We start from the raw sequence: 7456 nt of genomic DNA, 5'->3' as shown, positions 1-7456 counted from the left end.
TCACAAAATATTAACTTCAAAATATTTGGAAGACTCTTTCGGCATAGTTAAAAATAAATTTAGGGTAAAAAAAAAAAACACAATTAGATTAGAAAAGTGAACATCTCAGCTACCCTTCAACATCATAAAGCATATAATCCACCCGTACGAATCATTTTTTTTTATTGGGACGGCGAAGTATATATAAAACGCTCGCTACATATTGTAATCGAGTTACGGGTTAATTTGGAAAAAAAAGAACAACTATAGTTCAAAGCAGACAAGATGATACCGTTGTCAGGTACCAAAAATAAAAACCTAGATACAACTAACAAAAATTAGCAGCAAGTAGGGTCGATTTCCACAAGGAGATGGGAAAATGTCAGCCTTAATTAAGTCCGTCTAGGTAACCAGTTCTGGGGGTTTAAGATGTATGTTCTATTCTAATGAGAGTAGGGAAAATAAAGAAAGCAAGAGAGTGAAGATCAAACAAGCAGGGGAAGAGTAGCTAAGACAATCGGTTCACCATGATTCGCTAGTCATGCAATCTAAGTCTCAGGTCAATGCAAGTATGGTATATGGGGCAATGAATATCTCCTTCTGGTCTCAATCCGCCCTAAAGCACAAATAGCTTACCTTTCATCCTCACTAAGTGCCATAATGTTCGCTACAAGTCTCACCCTTTCCAATCTTCCGATCTAGGTCAAGGTTTACTGTAATTTGTTGACTAACTGCATCGACTCAATTAGGCAAAAACAATTAACAACAGCGATTAACAACATAGGCTAAACTAGCATTAAACCTAATAATTCAATTCACACTTTCCTTATAATCATGGCTCCCCTATGTCTCAGCAAGGGAGATTAGCAATGCATAATTATCGAGGCAGCAACAATCGCACATAAGCAAGAGAAATTCAACATGATAACAAGGCAATAAAAGGATTGAATAAAAGTAATTTCAAGTAAAAGGGAGAAAGAAATAAAAAGCAATAAATGATTAAGATTAAGAAATAAAGGAGAGTAATGGTACCGATTACAATTTCAAGATCCAAGCAATAGTTCTAGAGTAAGAGTATGAGAGAGTAGTAGGGAAGAGAGAATGTCGAGGTCTAAGAGATGAAGAAGAAGTAGTATCACGTACTACTTAACCTAGCTTAAATCCTAATTACAAAGCCCAACTCGAAATAAGGTAAAAACACGCATACAAGGTAAAATATCTTGATCGAGTGGAAGGAAACCACTCGACCGAGGACATATCCAGCAATTCCTCTCGATCGAACAAATATGGAGTTCGATCGAATACTTCTTGTATCAGCCCTATCGATCGAGCATCAGAACAGCTCGATCGAGTGAATCTTCGACTAATAAAGCATTCGATCGACTAAATAGTTAGTCGATCGAGCTATATTAGCACATAGGACTCATTGGCGTCTTCCGAAGTCAGCTCTAGCATCTTCAAGTGATGTTTCCCAAGCTCTGATTCCTTATTCTCCATAAATGCATGCAAATGAGACAAGTTTCGTCTCGGTTTCGCTCCTTTATGGTCCGTACCTGCAATTTACATAAGACAAACCAAAGTAGACCATTCAGGGGTATTTGTAGCTAGATGCTACACAAATAGTACATAAATGCGTGTAAAAATGAGGTAAAAACCTTATATAAAATACACGCATAAAATCTCCCCAAACCAAACCTTTGCTTGTCCTCAAGCAAACTATGAATGCAACTAAAGACAACTAGTGGAATGGGACCAACTCATCAGCTACAAGTCACCCACCCAAACCAATTTAATGCAACAACTAACAAAGTGGCAAGTGGTAAGTGCAAACGAATTAAATCAATGTTTCAAACTACTGAACTGTCGACCTTACAAGACTCATAAATATCGGACACTCACGGGTCGCTCATCACTCAATTTATACACAGGGCGAGTATATATGTAGAAGATAGAAAGAAGTAAAGACACTCATCTAACTCGACCTACAAGAACATGCATGCAGTTTAACATGAATAAAGCCTCTACAACCGTACATACGCATTCCAACCAACTAATGACCAAGACACATGCCGAGGACTTACATTTGGGTAAGTGAGGTACTGGGTAAGAAGGGCTATAATGAATCTGAAAATGTGGAGTTAGCAGCCAAGCTAGCAACAATGGATCCAAACTAGAAACACATCCCAACTTCATACTCAATAGATCAGTACAAATCGGTGTTGTATTGCAGCACAAAACTCGCTAACCATCATAAAATTGTTAACTCCCCATAAGGTACAGATAGAACATGGGAGCACAAGTCACCGCATAGAATATTTTCAGCTCATGACTTTTCGTAATCCTTTTCCTTTCTTTTTCTCTTTTCTCTTTTTTTTTTCAAAAATTTTTTAATTCTTTTTTTCGGTTCTTTTTTTTCTTTTTCACAACAATTTTTCATATTTTTCTTCTTTCATTCCCCTCAACTCTTCCACCACTTTCTCAAATCAGATATGTAACCAAACCATAATGCAACATTCCAAACAACTGCAAATTACTAGCTTGACTAGGGTAGGCATAATTATAGATTGTAGCTAAACATGACAAATAAGACAATTTGGCTATGTGGAGCTCATGGGTAGAATGAAATAAAGGGAACTGCCTCTCCTAACATGTGTCACCATTCACAGACCGAATGCATACAGGTATCAAGAAGACCAAATTCATGCTTATGCAAATTGATGTTACATGTCTTATAGAGAGTACTACTCACATTCTAATTGAAACTGGTCATGAATGTCACCAGTTTATTAAGCTCTAACCTCGAAATGTAATGTAGTTTGCCAATAAATAAGTCAAGTCTATTAGTTCAGTTAGGAAAGAAACAAAAACTCGTAGATTATGCACATTACCATGCCAACAAAATTTCAAGAATATGCAAGGTAAGGGTAAAGACTCAAAGTAGAGTCAAAGTTCAAACATTCGGACTCAAAATAAACGTGAAATTTTTTTATTTTAATTTGTTTTTTTCCGATTAAATAAACGTGTAAGCGAAAATGCAAGAAAACATGCAGACGCAGATATGGATGCATACCTCCCCAAACCAAACCGTTCAATGCCCTCATTGTACCAAAAATAGGGAAAGAAATGCAAACTAAAGAGAAAAGGATAACGGGAGTCGGAGAACTTACAAGACAGCGTAAGGAGGGACCTCCCCAAACCGACCATGAACATGGGAAGTCATGGGTAGCCACTTAGCAGCTCTTAGAGCGAAAGATAGGAGTTGGTCTGCGTAATAACTCGATCGAACAGGTCAGGATGGGTCGATCGAGTGAAATTGGTGCCAAAAGAGCTCGATCGAGAAGACGGGATACTCGATCGAGATAAGTGGTTGTGCAACATTTCAATCGAGAGCGGCAGATGCTCGATCGAGTTAAATTCCAGCAAAAAGTGTTCGATCGAATAGAAAAACCACTCGATCCAACTAAAACACCTGCAAATCTTATAAAAGGGACATACAAGACTAGGAGGTGCGTGATAGTTTAGCGTAAAAGGAGTCTCAAGCACAGAACAAGAAAAGAAAAATAAGTTTAAACAAAAGTACAATAAAACAGGTCGGGTTGCCTCCCGGATAGCGTAGGTTTAAGAGGTCCCGCACAATCTTTCTGGCTTCAATTAGCTGGCTCATCAAGATTGTCGAAGTACAGGACTTCAACACGGTTGTCTGCATCATTTGCCTCATGATAATGATTCACGTACTTCCCATTTACCTTGAACCTATTTCCCTCAGAACCTTCTAGCTCAACAGACCCAAACTTAGTGACAGCTGTCACTGTATAAGGGCCACTCCACCTGGACTTCAGCTTGCCAAGAAATAACCGCAGTCGGGCATTAAACAGCAACACCTTCTGCCCGAAATGAAATTCTCGAGGTATTTTGTCGTGCCATCTCTTCTTCTTCTCTTTGTAGATCCGCAAGCTATCATAGGCGTTAAGCCTAAACTCCTCCAGTTCATCTAGCTGCAATAAACGACTCTGACCACATAACTTAGGATTAAAGTTAAGTTCACGAATTGCCCACCAAGCTTTACATTCTAACTCAACAGGTAACTGACATGACTTCCCATAAACTAACCAATATGGTGATGTACCAATCGGTGTTTTAAAGACAGTCTGATATGCCCATAATGTGTCTTCCAGCTTAAGGCTCCAGTCCTTCCGTGACTTAGAAACTACTTTAGCTAAGATCTTTTTAATCTCACGATTAGAAACCTCAACTTGACCACTAGTTTGGGAATGATACCCCAAACCACGCCGGTGTTGAACACCAACCTTAGACAAGATAGAAGTTAGTTTCTTTTCTTTAAAATGCATTTCCCCATCACTGATGACGACCCTAGGGACACCAAATCGGGGAACTATAATCTTTTTAAACATCTTAATCACGGTCTTGGCATCACAATGGGGTGAAGCAATGGCCTCCGCCCACTTAGACTCATAATCAACAGCTACCAAGATATACCTGTTACCTTTACTAGATGGGAAGGGTCCTTGGAAATCGATGCCCCAGACATCAAAAACCTCGACTTATAGGATGCCATTTTGTGGCATCTCATTTCTCTTTGAAATGTTCCCTGATCGTTGGCAGGCATCACAAGCTGAAACAAAAGCTTTAGTATCAGCAAACAAAGTAGGCCGGCAAAAACCAGACTGAAGTACCTTAGCCACGATACGCGATGGACCGTGGTGACCACCATAAGAGGATGAGTGATAGCCTTCCAAGATCATTTTGGTCTCCCACTACGGAATACACCGTCTGTAGAGACCGTCTGCACATTCCTTAAATAAATAAGGGTCTCCCAGAAGTACTGCTTTGCGTTATAAGGAAAAAGCTTCCTCTGCTGATAAGAAAGGTTAGGTGGCAGTGTGCCACTGACAACGTAATTAGCTAAATCTGTATACCAAGGATCTTCGTTAATAATAGAAGACAAAACAGCAAACAAAGAATCATCAAGAAAAGAATCATCAATAGGTAAATAATCTTCTCCCTCTTGCTGTGACAGTCTTGACAGATGATCAGCTACTATGTTCTCAGCACCTTTCTTATCTTTTATCTGCAAATCAAACTCCTGAAGGATGAGTATCCATCTCAACAGCCGTGGTTTAGCTTCCTTCTTAGCGAGAAGGTGTCTCAAATGTTGCATGGTCGGTAAAAAAAGAACCACCCTATCAAATAAGAACAAAATTTTTCTAGCGCATATACAACAGCTAGCAGCTCTTTTTCAGTAGTGGTGTACTTTACTTGAGCCCCATCCAGAGTTCGGCTCGCATAATAGATTGCATTCAAGGCTTTGTTTTTCCTTTGGCCCAACACCGCTCCTAGTGTATAGTCACTAGCATCACACATAATCTCAAACGGCAAATCCCAGTTGGGAGGCTGTATAATCAGCGCTGAAATCAAGGCCTGCTTTAACCTGTTAAAAGCAGAAAGACACTCATCAGTGAATACAAAGGGGGAATCCTTAAGAAGCAGCTGTGTAAGTGGTTTAGCAATTTTTGAAAAGTCCTTGATAAACCGGCGATAAAAGCCAGCATGACCGAGGAAACTTCTCACTCCCTTGACATTAACAAGAGGAGGTAATTGCTGAATCACTTACACTTTTGCGTTGTCAACTTCAATACCCCTGTCAGAAACTAAGTGCCCTAAGACAACTCCCTTGTTGACCATGAAGTGGCACTTCTCCCAGTTAAGCACAAGATTAACCTCAATGCAGCGCTGCAATACTTTATCAAGGTTAGACAGACAGTTAGCAAAATCACTTCCATAGACACTGTAATCGTCCATAAAGACTTCCATAATAGACTCAATATACTCAGAAAATATCCCCATCATGCACCTTTGAAAGGTGGCAGGGGCATTACACAAACCAAAAGGCATCCTGCGAAAAGCAAAAACCCCCTGAGGACAAGTAAAAGTAGTCTATCTCATATTGTTAGAAAAATAGTCATGTCAATGGAGAGAGAAAGCTCTTCCTTCTCTCTAATTTTTTAGGGTTCTTCCTGGCAAATGGCAAGGAAGAAATTACCTAAAAAATTACCTAAAAAATCTCACAATAAAATTCGTAAACCTAGAGCAAAAATACGTTTATCGTTTAGTAATTGTCCTGATTTAAATTTAGATATGGAGATACCAGAATCCTCAACTTCTGTGAATTTGGATGGTCCTCAATCTGAAGATTCGCGAGCTACGAAGACATTGGGGGAAATTGTTGGTATTCCGGTTCTTAATCTGGAAGCTATAGTGGAAGATGCTCAAACTGAATCTGAGGAGGAAAACGATGTTGCGGCTGAGGAAGAAGGGTGGACGAAGGTCACCGGTAAGTCTCGTGCTTCGTCTTCTACTCCTCGTACTACTAAGTTAAGTGTATTACAGTTAACTCCTGAGGATGTTCAACCTGAGATTAACTATTGGTCTACTGCAATAGTCTGCTATGTACTAGGGGGAAACCCTCCTTGGGAACTTCTTTCTGGGTTTGTTTCTCGTATATGGGGGAAATACAAATTTGGCAAAGTTTCGTTTCTTCCTAATGGTGCCTTTTTAGTTCACTTCCCTACCCTAGAATGCAGAAATCTGGTGCTTCAACAAGGATTCCCAATGTATGATAATAAGCCTCTTATTATCAAACCTTGGTCTGAGGATTGTAGTCTGGCTAAGGAGAAGGTTAAAAAGGTTCCTATCTGGAGTAAGTTGTGTGGACTTCCTCTAAAATTCTGGGGTTCTTCTAGTCTGGAGAAAATTTCATCTTTGATTGGCAAATTCATGAGATATGATGAGCCGACTATGGATAAAACTAGGCTAGGCTATGCCAGAGTTATGGTGGAAGTGGATGTGGGACAATCATTCCCTGAAAAAATCTATTTCAAGGATGAGAAAGGCAAAGATATTTGGGTGCTTGTTGAATATGATTGGAAGCCAGATGTGTGTGCTTTGTGTAAGGGCATTGGTCATATCACTGGGGCCTGCAAAAAGAAAGTTGAGCCTAAACCTAAGCCTCAATTGAGACAGGAATGGAGACCTGTGCAGAGGGGTCAAACTATTGTGCCTACTGCAGCTACTCAGGTTGTTGTGCCTAGGGCTCAATCTGGGACCAAACCAGTGGGTGATCCTGTACCTGTTGTCACTCCTAGGGTTTCCAGACCAGGTTCACCAATTCTATCCCCTGTCACTGTTGTTTCAAGTATGGTAAGACAGGAGTATCAGCCACCTCCTTCTGTTGGTGAGCCTGGTTCACCTACATATGCTGAAGTGCTCACTAGTCCTAAGAAGCACATGAATGGGGGACCGGAGAATCCACCAGGAGATAATTTAAATGGATAACATAGGTAGTTGGAATATGAGGGGTATGAATAAGAGTATCAAGCAAGCTAAAATAAAGAGATTTCTTTTTCAGAATAAAGTAGGCCTTTATGGATTAGTTGAGACTAAAGTTAAAGAGTTGGAT

Source organism: Silene latifolia, chromosome 7 (assembly GCF_048544455.1).
Source record: "Silene latifolia isolate original U9 population chromosome 7, ASM4854445v1, whole genome shotgun sequence".
In the NCBI taxonomy this organism is placed as follows: domain Eukaryota; kingdom Viridiplantae; phylum Streptophyta; class Magnoliopsida; order Caryophyllales; family Caryophyllaceae; genus Silene; species Silene latifolia.
This window is presented reverse-complemented; position numbering follows the sequence as displayed.